The sequence below is a fragment of the Pleurodeles waltl genome, chromosome 9, assembly GCF_031143425.1.
Source record: "Pleurodeles waltl isolate 20211129_DDA chromosome 9, aPleWal1.hap1.20221129, whole genome shotgun sequence".
In the NCBI taxonomy this organism is placed as follows: Eukaryota; Metazoa; Chordata; class Amphibia; order Caudata; family Salamandridae; genus Pleurodeles; species Pleurodeles waltl.
The window spans coordinates 843,115,802-843,136,225 of NC_090448.1; positions in this window are offsets into that span (position 1 = coordinate 843,115,802).

Here is a 20,424-nt window from a genome sequence, read left to right on the forward strand (position 1 = left end):
AGCTCAGCCGGCACCTAGGGAAACCTACCAAACCTGTGCATTTCTGAAAACTAGACACCTAGGGGAATCCAAGATGGGGTGACTTGTGTGGCTCGGATCAGGTTCTGTTACCCAGAATCCTTTGCAAACCTCAAAATTTGGCTAAAAAAACACATGTTCCTCACATTTCTGTGGCAGAAAGTTCTGGAATCTGAGAGGAGCCACAAATTTCCTTCCACCCAGCGTTCCCCCAAGTCTCCCGATAACAATGATACCTCACTTGTGTGGGTAGGCCTAGCGCCCGTGACAGGAAACGCCCCAAAGCGCAACGTGGACACATCCAAATTCTTGAAAGAAAACAGAGGTGTTTTTTGCAAAGTCCCTACCTGTAGATTTTGGCCTCTAGCTCAGGCGGCACCTAGGGAAACCTACCAAACCTGTGCATTTCTGAAAACTGGAGACCTAGGGGAATCCAAGATGGGGTGACTTGTGTGGCTCGGACCAGGTTCTGTTACCCAGAATCCTTTGCAAACCTCAAAATTTGGCTAAAAAAACACATGTTCCTCACATTTCTGTGGCAGAAAGTTCTGGAATCTGAGAGGAGCCACAAATATCCTTCCACCCAGCGTTCCCCAAGTCTCCCGATAAACATGATACCTCACTTGTGTGGGTAGGCCTAGCGCCCGCGACAGGAAACACCCCAAAGCGCAACGTGGAAACATCAACATTTTTGAAAGAAAACAGAGGTGTTTTTTGCAAAGTGCCTACCTGTAGATTTTAGCCTCTAGCTCAGCCGGCACCTAGGGAAACCTACCAAACCTGTCCATTTCTGACAACTAGAGACCTAGGGGAATCCAAGATGGGGTGACTTGTGTGGCTCGGACCAGGTTCTGTTACCTAGAATCCTTTGCAAACCTCAAAATTTGGCTAAAAAACACATGTTTCTCACATTTCTGTTGCAGAAAGTTCTGGAATCTGAGAGGAGCCACAAATTTCCTTCCACCCAGCGTTCCCCCAAGTCTCCCGATAAAAATGATACCTCACTTGTGTTGGTAGGCCTAGCGCCGGCGACAGGAAACGCCCCAAAGCGCAACGTGGACACATCCAAATTTTTGAAAGAAAACAGAGGTGTTTTTTGCAAAGTGCCTACCTGTAGATTTTGGCCTCTAGCTCAGCCGGCACCTAGGGAAACCTACCAAACCTGTGCATTTCTGAAAACTAGAGACCTAGGGGAATCCAAGATGGAGTGACTTGTGTGGCTCGGACCAGGTTCTGTTACCCAGAATCCTTTGCAAACCTCAAAATTTGGCTAAAAAAAACACATGTTCCTCACATTTCTGTGGCAGAAAGTTCTGGAATCTGAGAGGAGCCACAAATTTCCTTCCACCCAGCGTTCCCCCAAGTCTCCCGATAAAAATGATACCTCACTTGTGTGGGTAGGCCTAGCGCCCGCGACAGGAAACGCCCCAAAGCGCAACGTGGACACATCCACATTTTTGAAAGAAAACAGAGGTGTTTTTTGCAAAGTGCCTACCTGTAGATTTTGGCCTCTAGCTCAGCCGGCACCTAAGGAAACCTACCAAACCTGTGCATTTCTGAAAACTAGAGACCTAGGGGAATCCAAGATGGGGTGACTTGTGTGGCTCGGACCAGGTTCTGTTACCCAGAATCCTTTCCAAACCTCAAAATTTGGCTAAAAAAACACATGTTCCTCACATTTCTGTGGCAGAAAGTTCTGGAATCTGAGAGGAGCCACAAATTTCCTTCCACCCAGCGTTCCCACAAGTCTCCCGATAAAAAATTATGCCTCACTTGTGTGGGTAGGCCTAGCGCCTGCGACAGGAAACGCCCCAAAGCGCAACGTGGACACATCCACATTTTTGAAAGAGAACAGAGGTGTTTTTTGCAAAGTGCCTACCTGTCGATTTTGGCCTCTAGCTCATCCGGCACCTAGGGAAACCTACCAAACCTGTGCATTTCTGAAAATTAGAGACCTAGGGGAATCCAAGATGGGGTGACTTGTGTGGCTCGGACCAGGTGCTGTTACCCAGAATCCTTTGCAAACCTCAAAATTTGGCTAAAAAAACACATGTTCCTCACGTTTCTGTGGCAGAAAGTTCTGGAATCTGAGAGGAGCCACAAATTTCCTTCCACCCAGCGTTCCCCCAAGTCTCCCGATAAAAATGATACCTCACTTGTGTGGGTAGGCCTAGCGCTCGCGGCAGGAAATGGCCTAAAACGCAACGTGGACACATCACATTTTTTCATAGAAAAAAGTGCCTACCTGTGGATTTTGGCCTCTAGCTCAGCCGGGACCTAGGGAAACCTACCAAACCTGTGCATTTCTAAAAAATAGAGACGTAGGGGAATCAAAGATGGGGTGACTTATGTGGCTCGGACCAGGTTCTGTTACCCAGAATCCTTTGCGAACCTCAAAATTTGGCTAAAAAAACACATGTTCCTCACATTTCTGTGGCAGAAAGTTCTGGAATCTGAGAGGAGCCACAAATTTCCTTCCACCCAGCGTTCCCCCAAGTCTCCCGATAAAAAAGATACCTCACTTGTGTGGGTAGGCCTAGCGCCCGCGACAGGAAACGCCCCAAAGCGCGACGTGGACACATCCAAATTTTTGAAAGAAAGCAGAGGTGTTTTTTGCAAAGTGCCTACCTGTAGATTTTGGCCTCTAGCTCAGCCGGCACCTAGGGAAACCTACCAAACCTGTGCATTTCTGAAAACTAGACACCTAGGGGAATCCAAGATGGGGTGACTTGTGTGGCTCGGATCAGGTTCTGTTACCCAGAATCCTTTGCAAACCTCAAAATTTGGCTAAAAAAACACATGTTCCTCACATTTCTGTGGCAGAAAGTTCTGGAATCTGAGAGGAGCCACAAATTTCCTTCCACCCAGCGTTCCCCCAAGTCTCCCGATAACAATGATACCTCACTTGTGTGGGTAGGCCTAGCGCCCGTGACAGGAAACGCCCCAAAGCGCAACGTGGACACATCCAAATTCTTGAAAGAAAACAGAGGTGTTTTTTGCAAAGTCCCTACCTGTAGATTTTGGCCTCTAGCTCAGGCGGCACCTAGGGAAACCTACCAAACCTGTGCATTTCTGAAAACTGGAGACCTAGGGGAATCCAAGATGGGGTGACTTGTGTGGCTCGGACCAGGTTCTGTTACCCAGAATCCTTTGCAAACCTCAAAATTTGGCTAAAAAAACACATGTTCCTCACATTTCTGTGGCAGAAAGTTCTGGAATCTGAGAGGAGCCACAAATATCCTTCCACCCAGCGTTCCCCAAGTCTCCCGATAAACATGATACCTCACTTGTGTGGGTAGGCCTAGCGCCCGCGACAGGAAACACCCCAAAGCGCAACGTGGAAACATCAAAATTTTTGAAAGAAAACAGAGGTGTTTTTTGCAAAGTGCCTACCTGTAGATTTTAGCCTCTAGCTCAGCCGGCACCTAGGGAAACCTACCAAACCTGTCCATTTCTGACAACTAGAGACCTAGGGGAATCCAAGATGGGGTGACTTGTGGGGCTCGGACCAGGTTCTGTTACCTAGAATCCTTTGCAAACCTCAAAATTTGGCTAAAAAACACATGTTTCTCACATTTCTGTTGCAGAAAGTTCTGGAATCTGAGAGGAGCCACAAATTTCCTTCCACCCAGCGTTCCCCCAAGTCTCCCGATAAAAATGATACCTCACTTGTGTTGGTAGGCCTAGCGCCGGCGACAGGAAACGCCCCAAAGCGCAACGTGGACACATCCAAATTTTTGAAAGAAAACAGAGGTGTTTTTTGCAAAGTGCCTACCTGTAGATTTTGGCCTCTAGCTCAGCCGGCACCTAGGGAAACCTACCAAACCTGTGCATTTCTGAAAACTAGAGACCTAGGGGAATCCAAGATGGAGTGACTTGTGTGGCTCGGACCAGGTTCTGTTACCCAGAATCCTTTGCAAACCTCAAAATTTGGCTAAAAAAAACACATGTTCCTCACATTTCTGTGGCAGAAAGTTCTGGAATCTGAGAGGAGCCACAAATTTCCTTATACCCAGCGTTCCCCTAAGTCTCCCGATAAAAATGATACCTCACTTGTGTGGGTAGGCCTAGCGCCCGCGACAGGAAACGCCCCAAAGCGCAACGTGGACACATCCACATTTTTGAAAGAAAACAGAGGTGTTTTTTGCAAAGTGCCTACCTGTAGATTTTGGCCTCTAGCTCAGCCGGCACCTAAGGAAACCTACCAAACCTGTGCATTTCTGAAAACTAGAGACCTAGGGGAATCCAAGATGGGGTGACTTGTGTGGCTCGGACCAGGTTCTGTTACCCAGAATCCTTTCCAAACCTCAAAATTTGGCTAAAAAAACACATGTTCCTCACATTTCTGTGGCAGAAAGTTCTGGAATCTGAGAGGAGCCACAAATTTCCTTCCACCCAGCGTTCCCACAAGTCTCCCGATAAAAAATTATGCCTCACTTGTGTGGGTAGGCCTAGCGCCTGCGACAGGAAACGCCCCAAAGCGCAACGTGGACACATCCACATTTTTGAAAGAGAACAGAGGTGTTTTTTGCAAAGTGCCTACCTGTCGATTTTGGCCTCTAGCTCATCCGGCACCTAGGGAAACCTACCAAACCTGTGCATTTCTGAAAATTAGAGACCTAGGGGAATCCAAGATGGGGTGACTTGTGTGGCTCGGACCAGGTGCTGTTACCCAGAATCCTTTGCAAACCTCAAAATTTGGCTAAAAAAACACATGTTCCTCACGTTTCTGTGGCAGAAAGTTCTGGAATCTGAGAGGAGCCACAAATTTCCTTCCACCCAGCGTTCCCCCAAGTCTCCCGATAAAAATGATATCTCACTTGTGTGGGTAGGCCTAGCGCTCGCGGCAGGAAATGGTCTAAAACGCAACGTGGACACATCACATTTTTTCATAGAAAAAAGTGCCTACCTGTGGATTTTGGCCTCTAGCTCAGCCGGCACCTAGGGAAACCTACAAAACCTGTGCATTTCTGAAAACTAGAGACCTAGGGTAATCCAGGATGGGGTGACTTGCGGGGCTCTGACCAGGTTCTGTTACCCAGAATCCTTTGCAAACTTCACAATTTGGCCAAAAAACACTTTTTCCTCTCATTTCGGTGACAGAAAGTTCTGGAATCTGACAGGAGCCACAAATTTCCTTCCACCCAGCGTTCCCCTAAGTCTCTCAATAAAAATGGTACCTCACTTGTGTGGGTAGGCCTAGCGCCCACGAAAGGAAATGGCCCAAAACAGAACGTGGACACAACATATTTTTTCACAGAAAACAGAGGTGTTTTTTGCAAAGTGCCTACCTGTGGATTTTGGCCTCTAGCTCAGCCGGCCCCGGGGGGGGGCAGAAATGGCCTAAAATAAATTTGCCCCCCCAACCCGCACCCCCCCCCCCCCCGGGAGCGACACTTGCCTATGGGGTCGCTCCCCGTGCGTGACATTGGCGCCAAAAAACAAATCCCCGGTGCCTAGTGGTTTCTGCCCCCTTGGGGGCAGATTGACCTAAAATCGACCAATCTGCCCCAAATGGTCTAAATACAATTTGCCCCCCAGGGGAGCGACCCTTGCCTGATGGGTCGCTCCCCATCTCTAAAAAAACAAACAAACAAAAAAAAAAACACACAAAAAAAATTTGCCCTGGCGCCTAGAGGTTTCTGCCCCCCCCTGGTGGCAGATGGGCTTAATAATAGGCCGATCTGCCCCCAGGGGAGGCAGAAATTGCCTAAAATAAATTTGCCACCCCAAAACCCCCCCCCGGGAGCGACCCTTGCCTACGGGGTCGCTCCCCCTGCGTGACATTGGCGCCAAAAAACAAATCCCTGGTGCCTAGTGGTTTCTGCCCCCTTGGGGGCAGATTGACCTAAAATCGACCAATCTGCCCCCAAGGGGGGCAGAAATGGTCTAAATACAATTTGCCCCCCAGGGGAGCGACCCTTGCCTGATGGGTCGCTCCCCATCTCTAAATAAACAAAGAAACAAAAAAAAAAAAACACAAAAAAAAAATTTGCCCTGGCGCCTAGAGGTTTCTTCCCTCCCTGGGGGCTGATCAGCCTAATACCAATAGGCCGATCTGCCCCCAGGGGGGGCAGAGATGGCCTAAAATAAATTTGCCCCCCCTCCCCCCCCCCCCGGGGAGCGACCCTTGCCTCCAAGGTCGCTCCCCTTGCTTGACGGCGCAAAAAAAAGATCCCTGGTGCCTAGTGGTTTCTGCCCCCCTTGGGGGCAGATTGACCTAAAATCGGCCGATTTGCCCCCAAAGCGGGCAGAAATGGCCTAAATACAATTTGCCCCTCCAGGGGATCGACCCTTGTCCAAGGGGTCGCTCCCCATCTGTAAAACAAAAAAAAAAAATCCCTGGTGCCTAGTGGTTTCTGCCTTCCTCGGGGGCAGATCAGCCTAATCAAAATAGGCTGATCTACCCCCCAGGGGGGCAGAAATGGCCTAAAATAATTCCCCCCCCAGGGAGCGACCCTTGCCTAAGGGGTCGCTCCCCTTGCGTGAAATTCACGCAAAAAAAAACTCCCTGGTGTCTAATGGTTTCTGCCCCGCTTGGGGGCAGATTGGCCTCATCAAAATAGGCCAATCTGCCCCCAAGGGGGGCACAAATGGCCTAAATATAATTTGCCCCCTAAGGGAGAGACCCTTGCCTAAGGGGTCGCTCCCCACCTAAAAAAAAAAGAAAACATAAAAAAAAGAAAAAAAAAAAAGAAATGATCCCTGGTGCCTAGAGGTTTCTGCCCCCAGGGGAGGCAGAAAAGGCCTTCCCAAAAAAATGCCCCCCCCCCGGAGCGACCCTTGCCCAAGGGGTCGCTCCCGTTGCGTGAAATTCGTGCGCAAAAAAAAACTCCCTGGTGTCTACTGGTTTTTGCCCCCCTTGGGGGCAGAATGGCCTCATCAAAATAGGCCAATCTGCCCCCAAGGGGGGCAGAAATGGCCTAAATATATATTGCCCCCTAGGGGAGCGACCCTTGCCTAAGTGGTCGCTCCCCACCTAAAAAATAAGAAAACATAACAAAAAGAAAAAAAAAAAGAAATGATCCCTGGTGCCTAGAGGTTTCTGCCCCCCCTGGGGGCAGATCGGCCTAATAATAGGGGGGGGCAGAAAAGGCCTTCCCAAAAAAATGCCCCCCCTGGGAGCGACCCTTGCCCAAGTGGTCGCTCCCTTTTGACAGTATAATGAAAAAAAAAAAATAATCCCTGGTGTCTAGTGGGGTTTCAAAAGCCGGATTGCAAGCAATCCGGCTTTTGAAACCCTGGCAGAGACTTCAAAGGGAACGAAATACATTTCCTTCCCTTTGAGGCCCCTCCGGGCCTCCCCCATGGGATTGAAAGAGAAATGCAAAGCATTTCTCTTTCAATCGCGCTGGAAGCTCTGCTTCCAGCGCGATGGGGGAGACCCTGTGACTAATCAGCGCGCGCTCGCGCGCTGACGTCACAGGGGGGTTTGGGGGGGTCGGGGGTGGGAGGGGAAGGGCTTCCCCTTCCATCCCTGACTTAGGGGGGTGGGGGGGGAACCCCTCAGAGGGAGCGCTAGCGCTCCCTCTGGGCTCTGGGCTCTGTGCACAGGACGTAATGGTTACGTCCTGGGCACAGCAGCACTGTGCCTCAGGACGTAACCATTACGTCCTGGGCACAGAAGGGGTTAAACAGAATTTATTGTAAATCATAACATTTTACAGGAAAACAAAATAAAAAATACATAACTTTCATCCCAATTTTGACCTATGCAGCTCAAATAATACTGTAAGGAGCTGGGAGAGGGAAAATTAACATCTAATTTAAATGTTCTAGTTTACAAATATGTGAATAAAAAAATGCAAACATTAAGTTACTTTAAATTTTAATAATGTGGTTTAATTGTAAATGTGCTGTCCCTTACCATTTTGGAAGTACTAGCTGAATAGGAGCTAAGCAAATCAGTTTAATATGTTTTCATTCAACATTTTATTTAATTTAAGATCAATTTTTAAAATACCCCCATGAATTTCTATAGGGAGATCACGACCCAGTAGTGGAGATCTCCAGAAATACACTTAGAAAGTTACTGAAAACAACTTTACAGTTGTACAATTAGTTGTAGGAGTCTACAGCTCCTCCTTTGAGGTGCAGAGGATTCTAAGTCTACATCTTGGCAGAGAAAGCAATATGAAATGGTGAATTCTCTCAATTATAAAATACACACATAGGTGTATGTGTCGATATCCATGTGAGGAGATCCTCACATGTAAATTTATCTTCATGATTAGGCCCGTTGTCTCCGACTGTCCAAACAAATGCTCACAATCCTGACCACATGTTTATCTAAAATTCAGCAGAGGGTGACAAATATAAAATCAAAATTTAACTCCGTGAGAACAGAGTTTTTCATAATATTACCTAAGCTAAACTGTGTGCATCACCAGTTGGAATGAACAACTGAACAAAATGTACATCATTCCAAAATTATTTGTAAAAGCATTTTTTAAAAAGTACTTCAGCGGTATTTGTTTACTTACGATCACATGCCTTTGTGAATTGGTCTCAAAATATTTAACATGGGAATGAAATGAGAGTTTTGCAGGGAATTGTCAAATAGAATTAGTGCTAATATAAACAACTACGCCAACTTTCCACTTTTACTAAGAGAAAGTTGAATGTTTCTGGGGTAATTCACAAAGGCACAGAAGAGTATGAAAATGAGTACTCCTGCAGTGCTACTTCCCATACTCATAAATGCTTTTGTGAATTGGTATCTATGGGCCTCATTATGAGTCTAGCAGACATTAGACCACCAGACTTGGGGATGGCAGTCAGACTGCCACATTACAACCCTGATGGTCGGGCCACCAGGGAACCACCAGCTCCAGAATCAAAGATCCCGGTGGACTGGTGGTGGCGGTGGTCCTAATCCACCAAGGCAGTGCTGCAAGCAGCACTGCCTTGGGGATTTTGACCCCCTTCTCTGCCCGCGGTTTCATGGCAGAACCACTGCCGTGAAAATGCTGGCAGAGAACGGTTGCTGGGGGCCCAAATGCTGTGCAGGGGCCCTGTAGCCATTACCATCTAAATATTCACTGTCTGCTTTGCTTTGCAGAGAGTGAATATTGCAAGGGTGCTGGTGCACCCTCCACTCTACAGCATTCCTGCCAGCTAGATTATGAACTGGAGACAATGCTGTCGGCTGTTTCCTGCTAGGCCAGTGGGCGGAAACTCAGGTTTCCACCCACTGACCTAAAGGGAAACTGTTAATGGGGCCGGCAGGGAGGTAGCCAGTATGGAGGAAACCTCCCCGCTGGAAGTTCGGTGGACAGCGTAAATTGTCCGCCAAACTCATAACAGCTCCTATATGTGTATCCACGCCCTCATATATTATTCTGACTTCCACATAAAAGGAGTAACAAAAAGCACCAACAACCAAAGTAGAACTATTTGGAACATTAGATACCCTCCTGCCAAGATGCAGCATGAAAATCTTCATTAAAGCAATGTAATGCCCTACTCGTAGGTCTCCCAAAAATCTGTCCTCACTCTTGAAAGCAGAAGTTTATTGTGCTGTCCATCTCCTCTTCAAAATACAAAATTAGACCTCATCATCTCAGTACATCAACAATGAAATGGCTGCCTAAAGAAACTTGTATTACATACACATCAAGGATGCTACATCTTGGTACTCCTAACTGCTTAGTCAATAAAATTAGCTGAAGAAGTAATACCTTAAAAAGGAAAATCTCATTAAGTCTCAAAATGTGGAAGATTAAGAAATAAACTGCCTTGAAACATACATTTAAAAGCGATCCCTCAAAACCTGCAATTCACAAACATAAATGATTTGTCTGGTTAAATCCTTTGCAAAGTTCAAGATTACTCTTAAAGGTACCTACTGTCTGAATGTTAGCAATATCCTCCAGTTATTTCTTTCCAGCATTCATAACAGAATTAAAATGTTGTCACATTTTACCTGTTTATGGCCATATATCACAAAGATGACCACAAAAATATGGCGGTGCATCAATGTAAATGTAAAAGTATTGAAATCAAAGATATCAACTTAAAAAACCTATATTATAAAGTACAAAAATATTGAGTATAAACATTTTGAGATGTAAAAATATAGCTAATATAAAATAACTACTACTAAAACAGCCAATACCAAAATATAGGGCCTGGTTATGACCTTGGCGGATGGAATACTCAGTCACAAACGTGACAGATATCCTGCCTGCCTGCCATATTACAAGTTCCATTATAACCTATGGAACTTGTAAAATGTCAGGCGGAATATCTGTCACATTTGTGACAGAGTATCCCATATGCCAAGGTCGTAATCAGGCCCCATAGTTTTTTATACAATAGCTTCAAACAAAACTAAAATAGCTAGTGAAGTTATAGTGTACCAAAATATTTTATAATTAATGATAAAAAGGAAATTATTTGTAAATAATACTGTTTAAAAATGAAGTACAGGTTTAATTTGTATTATAAGTATGCAAACTATTATAAATATTTCCTAAAGAAACAACAAATAAATTACTTATATGTATAATTTAAAAAGCTAAAGCACATTTTAAAATTTAGAGAAGAACTCAAAAATATTTTAATTTTAAGTAACTATATAACATTTTAATGTATATTTACTCACGATCATAATAAACATTAAATCTTTGAATCTTTACAAAATATATACATGTATAACTGAAATCGTTCTCAAAATGTTGTTTAAAATAACTCACTCGTATAAAAATACGGATATATTTGATCAATATGCCACAAATACACATATATATATTCAGGATTTATTGAAACAACATAAATAATATTTTATTGAAGGATAACACATTTTCCATTTATTCATAAATAACATAACATGCTTTTTGTTTTATAAGTCAAATTAAAACAGAAAAAATAACTCAAGCAAAGTAAAATAAAATAGTTAGCTAGACAACGTTATTTAGGATCCTACAAACATTTAAAAAGAAGTTAGGTTGGGGGTCAGATTGACTTTCCTAACTATGGTCATACTTAAATAGGATAAAGTGCACCAAACTCCAGTTTTACAAACTTTGTAGAAAATGCTTAAACTAGGGGGTGAGATGTAATTGTCTAACTCCAATCTAAATAAAACTAGGGAAAATGTGTAAATAAAAGTGGTTGGATTTGTGATTCTAACTCCATTCATGCAAACTTTGGAAAAGGTGCATAAATCATGGTGGCAGATTTGCTATTCCAACTGCAGTCCCTTATGCAATGGTGAAATAGCATGTATTTGAGGGATCAGATTTACAAATCTAACTGGAGTCCTACTGAAAGTGCACATTTTGGCCCTCATTATGAACACAGTGGTCGAAACCGCCTTGTTCATGCTGGTGGTCAAGCTACTGACCGCCAGCTCCCCCGGATCCCTGGCGGCCATATTAGGAACATTCCTCTGGGCGGCCGGCGGAAACATTGTGACCTGCGCGATGGGTCACCCCATCCTCCAGCCTTACCCTGGTGGGTTTTCCCTCCAGGGAAAGGCTGGAGGATTAGGGATCATTATGCGAGGGGAAGCACCACTGGCCTGTCGGATAATGATTCCTGCCACTGCCAGGCTGCCTGACGGAGGCAGCCTGGCGGTGAGTGAGGGCGGCCCTCATGTTGTTGTTTATGTGGTGGTGTGGTTTTCCCGCCACCGCCGGCATGGCAGGCCACACTGCCAAGTTCTTAATGAGCACCTTTGTCTTTTTTCTGGTTGTGAGATTTACTATTTTAACTCCATTTCCACAGAAAGCACCTATATTTTGGCTGGGTCAGAATCATTATTCTAATCTTATAGGCACAAACATTGGGGAAAATGTACTAATATGGTTATGCTCTTGCAGTCATTGGTAAATGCTCATGTGTGGTGGGGGCAGAGTCTGATTTACTCTCCTAACCCCAAATGCACAAATTGTTTTAAATTACGTGTCTAATGGGTAAGTAAATAAATGTCCTAACTATATTCCTCTAGGAATTAATAAATATTAATATGCCTATTGTAAATATTTTCCAGAATAAATCAATATAATTACATTTACCTTTGTTAAAAATATTTTAAAACATTATTAGGATTCACACATACATTTTTGTTTTGATTGTGCACAAATTAACAAGATGCACACCTAATAAAAATAGCACAATACATTTTCAAAATTAAACAAACTTAAAGAGTAAAAAAATTTTTAAACTAATAAACTTTATAAATGTTCAAAGAAAACTAAAGATAAATGTTGCAATACTGCTGAAAATATTTATATAAACAGAAATTGTTAAAATGAATAAACTAGTCACTTAATCCACCACTAACATATCTTTATATAAAAGAAGATAGAAAACATAAATCAATGAACCACATGCTAGCCATCAATTAAAAGAAAAAAGTAAGTTGAGTCCACCAAATATAATAATACCAAATGAAATTCATAAAATTATTTGGAAATATTAATTTGATATTTGCTTAATAAATTGTAGAGCGAAAGGTTGGAGGGTGGAGTGGGGTTAGAGATGGAATGAGTGGGAAAACAGTAACACAGACTATTGCAGTGAGTAAAAAAGTGGGGAAAAGGTGTAGTTGTCAGTCAGCAGCAATAACTAGGTGATGGGTACTGGATATGGCACCACAATGTTCAATTTCTCCCCTAAAGCACACGGGGAAAGGAAAAAAGAAAAGAAAAAAACTTTTTCATATTGCTTTCTAGGAAATAATAGCAGAGTTTTCAATGCCATATCAGTTTGCACTTATTTTGCTGAAAGAATGCATCTTCTTGCAATGGGGAAGTAATATTATAAAAAACTAGAATCTCCCATATTTTCAAACAATAGGAGGTTTATCACATCCTCAATCTGAGTTTGTGGATGCAAGTAGTTAACATTTTCTTATGTGAAATCCTGCATTGATGATTGCCATCTGCAGGCAGTGCGCTTTCAGGTTTTTTAAATGATATAAGGGAGGGCCAGCCTGTGAAGTGTAAGTGTATTTTTACATAAACCATAGCATGTTTGCTTTTTCTGCTAGGAAACATTATTGTCTCAGAATGGGATATGTGGACATTATAATAGTCCATCATTGACAAGACACTGTCCAACTGTAATAACACAGTAACCAAATTTGCAGCATATGTGAATCATGAGGCAGCTTTTCAGTCATGCAACTCCCAATTATCACCTTTGTTTTATGCCCCACCCTGGGAACATGGATGTTGCCATACATCAGAGATTAAGTGTATATGTAAGCTATGTCACATGGCTATGTTTGCTAGACACAACAAGCTTCTACTATCTTGCACACAACGCTTGGGAACAGCAGCACCCTCAATCAGTCAAGAGACATGACGCATGACTTAAAGGTACCAAAGTGTGTTCAATTATATCTTGTGCGCATGTCCTATTGCATCTATTTGTGCCTGTGTGCTTGGATGTGAGAAGAGTTAGGTAAGATATGGAGAGAGAGCATACCTGGAATCATCTCCAACAAAAAAATATAATATTTCTTAAGGAATAGTTCAATTCTAAATGTACTACATCATATATACAGATATGTAATGGCTGTAAGAGTATTCTGTGTCTAAAGTGTTCATAATGATTATGTGTGAGGTGTCATCTTCAATGTGCAAATGAAACCCTAGTGTGCAATGTTGTAACTTAGCTATGAGCAACATGTCACTGAAATCCCCAGAACACAACTGACATGCAAAATAGCCAATAGACAGTTTAACTGTAAGGGGTGTTTCCATAATGTGCACACCTCAATAGGGCAGCCACTGGAAGCAGAGACAGCATGCATATTAATGGACTTCCAGTGGTGTCTGTTGTGGAAAACGTGTTCCATATAGAGAGGTGGCTGAAGTACCTCCTAGGTACAATTACAGAGACCTAATATGTTAGGAAAATGGACATTTGTGACTCTTTGCCTTTCCTCTAGGGACAGTAGCATGACAATATATGGGTACACTCTGTTAGTGATGCATTTCAGTACCTTCTGTAAGCACTGTGACTTGCTTTTGAGTCAGATATCTCAATTATTAGATGGGACTTCTTGGGAAGATCCGGTGATCATGTAATGGAATAAAGCCAGTATGCTTACATTGTAGGTTTATCCTGGGAGAGGGTTGTAGGTGATTTACGCTCCTTCTCCCAGTGCAACCATGTCAAGGATCCCTTCAAATGAGAACCATTATTTTGCAAAGACTACTTTCCTTCACATGCCAAGGATATTGATATTTTGCCTTTAAAATCTTTCTCTCCTACTCTACCCAAAAAGTTGTTTGTTGTGTGAGTTCACTTCTTATATGGTCAGCTTCTCCATGATTTGATGGTTTTGTAATGACTTTCTCCTTTAGATGGGTGGTGGGTTCATGAGTTATCCCTTCTTCCACTCTTGTATTAGCAGGGGTGTTCCTTATTATCGGAGACTTTCTAAATATTTAAAAAGTGGTAAAGCTGTAAAAAAAATTCCTTTCATTTTCCTTTTTGTCCCTCTCGTTATTTTCTGCCTCCATTGATTTTGATGTGAGTTTGCTGCAAAACCAGTGACTGGCATTGTGTGGTGCTTCATTTACTCCAAGGCTTTGTTGGAGTACTCTTTTGTGGGTTTTGTACTGGTACGTCTCTTCCTAATTCCTCTTCAGATTTCCCCAAACCCCAACTTTTAGAAATGTGTCCTGCCCATAGGGCCACTGTGGGTTTTTTGCTGAACCCTATTTTTGCTGGCTGTAGAACCTCTGCTAACCAGAGGTAAAGTGTCTGTGTGCTCCCCCTTTCAATATGATGAAATTGGTATATGCCTAATTGGTATAGTTACCTTCCTTGTAAGACTATATTGTCTAGAACAAAGTGTACCCAGGGCCTAGATTTAAATGTCATCAGTGGGGTGCAGCACCCATTGTGCCATAGCCTGCAGTTAATGTGCATGGCTATAGGTCTGCCCTGAGTAGCCTGGCAGTGGTGTGTAAAAACTGCAAATTCTATTGGTCATAATAGCCCCTTTTGACAGACTGAAACCTTTCTGTTATATATTAGCAAATCACCCCTAAGTAGACCTTACTGTCCGTAAGGCAGTGTGCACGGTATCTAAAAGTAGTATATAGAAATGTTTAATGGTAACTGTTTCCTTACAGTGAAATTGTAGCAGAATTAGCTGTTTCATGGAAAATAATTGGTATAGGGTATGAAATGTAATGATGTTATTTCCTTCTAGGAAACACCCTCAAATTTCATTATCTTATTTTTTTTATTATATTTATCGCAAGCACATTCAAAAGTGAAGTTGGAATTGTAATACATATTTTGGAAAGCGTACTTTTAGAAAGTTACCATTTCCCTCCCTAAAGTCTTTAGAGGCCCAATTGCATGAGCACCCAACTGGGAACCAGGAGCTTATTAGCCCTTTTAATGAGGTTTCAGCTTGCTACCAGAGCTGAGAGACAGGTCTTGGATGTGGGGCGATGTTCTGTACCTCTGGCAGCATGACCACCTGAATCATGCTCAGGAAATGAATTAACTTCAGAGCGTTCTATCTTGCCACAGGCAAATGTTAGCTGACACCTCAACATGTTTCTTCTTTGTTTCCACAGTCAGGCAGGCACCAATCCCAGTGGTGGAGAAGCTGCCACCAGAGCTGGGTTAGAGTGACCACATACCTTTTGGGCAGGCACACAGGCTCTGCACAGGGGAAGAAACCTTTTATCATCTTGCACTTAGGCAGATAAGGGCTTTGTGAGATTGTAGCGAGACACAAAGGAAATACTGTAAACATGGGTATGGTTACCCTTGGGAACCTTTAGCCTATTGGTTAGGGAGGGGCCAGGACTCATCGGCACCCATCGACTGGTGCCAGGCATAAATGTTGCACCCACAGTACACTCCTCAGATTACTTTTTTGAGCTGTGTAAGAACATAAGAGGACTGGATCTGCTGCTTGCAACCTGAGAAAAGCCAAGAAGACTGGATCTTTTTGCCCTCTTGTTTCCAGGACAAAGAAGTAAATTGCAGGGGTTGAATGGTCAGTCTCCATCTGAGCTACAGTGGTGCTTCAAGCTACAAGAGGCCTTTTCATGCAACTCCCATCTTACAACTGGACCTGTCCTTTACCCTGCTGCTGGTCTCTGCTGGAGTAAGTCTTGACCGCTAAGTGCAGTCCCAAGGGTCTTGGACCCTTGGCTTGTGTCAAAGTGTACTCCCACTTCTTTTCCTGAAACCAGATCACTTAGAAACGTTTTGGCTCCAAAGACTTCTGGAGGACCAAACCAACCTGCCAAGTCGATCTGACAGAGGTGTGTTGCCTCTGGGCCAAAGATTCAGCTTTCTCCACTCAGAGCTTTTCTGCAGCAGCAAACCCAATTCAACTGGATCTTGTGGAGAAGGTACCTGGCTTTTTGGACCCCTCTTCAGCTGCAGCCTTGCCCCACTGGAATCTGACCTCCCAAAATGTGACTATGTCTGAAAGTAGAAATCTTTGCAAGCTGAATACCCTTCTTTGGGCACAAAATTCAAATTCTCTACCCTGGAGCTTTCCCATCGGAAGTCAACTACTTCACTGAGACTTCGCCCATTGACAATTTGACAACATGGAGACCCCTTCAGCCATAGACTGCTGCTGTTCCCAACAAAGGATTTTCTGCTTCTATTCCAGAGACTAAGGGCCTGAATACAAGTTTGGTGGCCACAGTGTTGGCGGTCTGACTGCTGTATTATGATACATGTGGTTACATAGACAAAAGACTGCTGCAGTCCCACCCACACCACCAGCAAATCTGGGCCACAGTGTTGGCAAGATAGGCCATGCATCTATTGGAGAGTGGACCACCAGTGCAACAGCTGTCCCAATCCCGATGGTGCTTCCCACTGACATGGCCTTGGCGGTCCAACCACCACAATTGAGCTGGTTGAAACAGAAGGATATAAGGCTAAAACTGCCTCACACATCCGGTCCCACTAAGGAGCTGATCCTACATATCCTGTCAATGCTCGTTCTGCTTGATCCCGCACAAAATCGACATCGTTGTTGATGCAACTACTGGTATGTCAAACACCTACCCTTTTCCTCCAACACCAGAGCAACTCGACGGGCCACCACTGACCTGGTATGTGGGCTGTGCTTCATGCCACCAATACATTTTGTGTTCCCCAGTTCAGATTTGAACACAACGTATGTCTCAACACAGACCCATGGCACCCCCTTTGGCCAGGTCACTGTCACTGACACTGCACTGCCACACTCTACAAAATTTGATATGTGTGCACATCCCACTTTCAGGGATAGTGATGTGTTCACAACATTGTGTCATACAACAGCAAATCCACATCAATATCACACCTACAAATTGAAGTGACCCCTCACATTGTACACAAGCCAGAGCCTGTCATGATAGAACATATACATCTGTATGGATGTGTCATTGAACCCAAACACACCTTCCCTGCAAAATCCTTGTAATGGACTCACAAATATCACCCACATTGCAAGAGAATATATAATTTGTGTGACAAACACCCGAAGCACACAATGTAAAACATCCCTGCGTAATAGGTATGGCAGCATCGGGGGTCCAGGAACGCTGCTGCCTTGGGACACATTTCACTTTGCACATGCCTTAAAAATATTATTTGCACAGGAACTGTGGCCTAATGAATATCAGACATAACCAATATAATACCCAAGTGCCCTGCCCATGTGGCAAATCTGTAAGTGCAAGTCTAGAAAGAAAATACACCAGTAACAGCATGGGTCACACATTTAGATAAAGTAAGTGTAAGGTACACACATGAAAAGGGACATGTGTCCATTCAATTGTTTAGGAAGATAGCACAATTGAACACCGTTGGCGTGTGGACAAACAAACCTCTAGCTTGTACACACTAAACAAAAGTCCAATCTACATCAGGCAGAGAAATGTAACCTAATGGATGTTGACAGGGGTCAAGCCAATAAGAAATACTTACCGTATGAAACAAAACCCAATGCAATGCTAACCCAATTGGATCACATCCCACGCATCCATCCTTAAAAAAAAGTCCCCTTGTCCTGGATGACTCTTGCACTGGTTACAAAGTCAGATATTACCAACCTCAGAAAATGGATCATCAGTCAGGGTGAAACAAACACATGTATAGTCATATCCCACATATTATTCATGAACATCAAAAAGGTAGCAAAGTATTAGCAGGACCAATGTATAGCACAGCAAACAACTGAACTTTATTTACAAGCCTTCCGAAAATGGAGAAGAGGCCAATGGCCAGTCTTTGGGAAAAGGTGGGCTGAGCACACTGTTGGGTCCCACAACTTGCCTCACAGATCACTGCCAAAGAAACCTCCACAGGAAGGGGAATTTAGTGAGCATTCCAGGCACCTCAATGATCACACTTGGGAGGGGTCAGGTTTTGGATGGGTGGGTTTGGTCTTGGGAGGTGTGTACTTCACTTTGGGAGGGGTCAGTTTCTACTTGGGTTTGGGTGGGGTATGGCAGGGTTCAGGGAGCAGGTGTCATATGGAAGGACTTGGACATGGAAGGGATGGGTTGGGGTGTGGTCGGGGTCCTTTTTACTTTGGGAGGAGGGTGGGTTCAACAGGGGTAAGGGCAAGAATAAACATAAAACTTTCTTTGAGAACATGGAGAGGGTGCACAGGAGGGATTAGTGGTTGGGAGGTTAAGGAAATGCCTGTGTCAGGTGTGGCTTTGGATGTTGTTGGTGCTGGTGTGTATGTGTCTGAAGTATATTTGTGTTTAGTTGATGTCTGTTGCATGTGTGAGTGTGGGTGTTTGCATCTTTTGGTGGACTGTGATGTAGATATGATGTGTATGGTAGGAGTGGTGGATGTGTCTGTGGTTGTTGGAGGGTGTCTGGGCAGTAGGGTGGATATAGTGGCTATGTTTGTGGGTGTTGGGGTGGTGTGTGAGGGTATGGTGGATGTGGTGGCTGTGCCTGCGGGTGTGGGGGTGGTATCTGGGGGTATGGTGGATGTGGTGGCTATGTCTGTGGGTGTTAGGGTGGTGTCTGGGGATATGGTGGATATGGTGATTATGTCTGTGGGTATTTTTGAGGTGGTATCTGGGGTATGTTGGATGTGGTGGTGGTTGTGAGTGGGGTGAGTGACAATTGAGTGCTTGCATGCTTGTGTGTCCTGTGGTGTCTGTGTTTTGTGTGCTGCTTGGGGCCGTTGTGGTGGGTGCGTGTGTATGTGTTAGTGTGCTTTGGATGGATATGGAAATAAGGAAATTGGATGAGGGTAAGGAAGGTGGTGGGAGAGGATTATGGGGTGTGGAATGCTGCAGTGAGGGAGTACCCCACAGTCTAAAAAGATCTCTGTAGGCCACACATAGCACTGTGAATGCCCTACATGTATGCAACTATCTGTTGGAGCTCGGTGCCCTGCACCTTGATGGCTTTGAAAATGGCAGTCTGACCCACAAAGATGCTCCTCAGGAGGTCAATTGCTTCCTTATTCAGTGCATCAGGGATAAAAGGGGTAAGGGGTGAGGTGCGTGCAGAGAGGGAGGCAGCTACCCTCTTTGGGGAGCATGCCCCGCCAACTGGGTGGACAGCAACAGGGAGGGCGGGGACGGAATTGGGGGGTGTCAGACATGGGTAGAGCAGTTGTAGGTCCTGAGTGTTTCGGCCACCACTAGGGAGTGTCCACTGGAGGTCGACTCCGAAGAAGAAGATGTGGAGCTGGTCTCCTTCGTTGGACTTCCGTCACCCTCTGGGCCACTGAGTCCCTAGGGTGTCAGATGTCTTGTGACCTGAGGAACCATGGGCAGCTGCTTCCCTACTAATTTTAGCCCTGTTTCGTCCACTTACCTGTGATGATGCTGAAATGACAAGGACAAATAGGATTAGTCCATGTGGAGGAACGCACTTGAACAACAGCTTTGATTAGAAACCATTACTGTAATGTACAGTAGCATACAGCCATAAGGTCCTCCAATGTGCCTCCAAAATCTACCTGCCATGCCCTTCATTGCTTCTGCAATTGTTCATGATAAATAACATGGAGAAATGGATTAGGGTATGTGTGATGCAACAATCAATGTTGACACACTCCTGTATGTGGTATCACGTGAACTGCATACCCATCACATGAAGCTATTTAAGATTTTGGCATGCACACATATGCAATGGAATAAGTCATCATCCCATGAAGACAGGTAGATCATGTAAGAAACAGTGGGGGAAATGATACTACAAAAGTGCAAGGTAAACATATAGGCACTAATACTGATGCCAACAGAGGTGCTACACAAATCATTTACTTTTATATTCTCTACTTACCAGGATTTACTATTGCCCTTTGTGTGAATGCACACAAAGGACAATGTCTGCTGTGTCACATGTATGATGGCCTCCACCACATGACAGACAGTAGTGAGGCACCAGCATTCTTGACACACTGAAGACAAGTGGTCTGTTGGGTATAGATGCCAA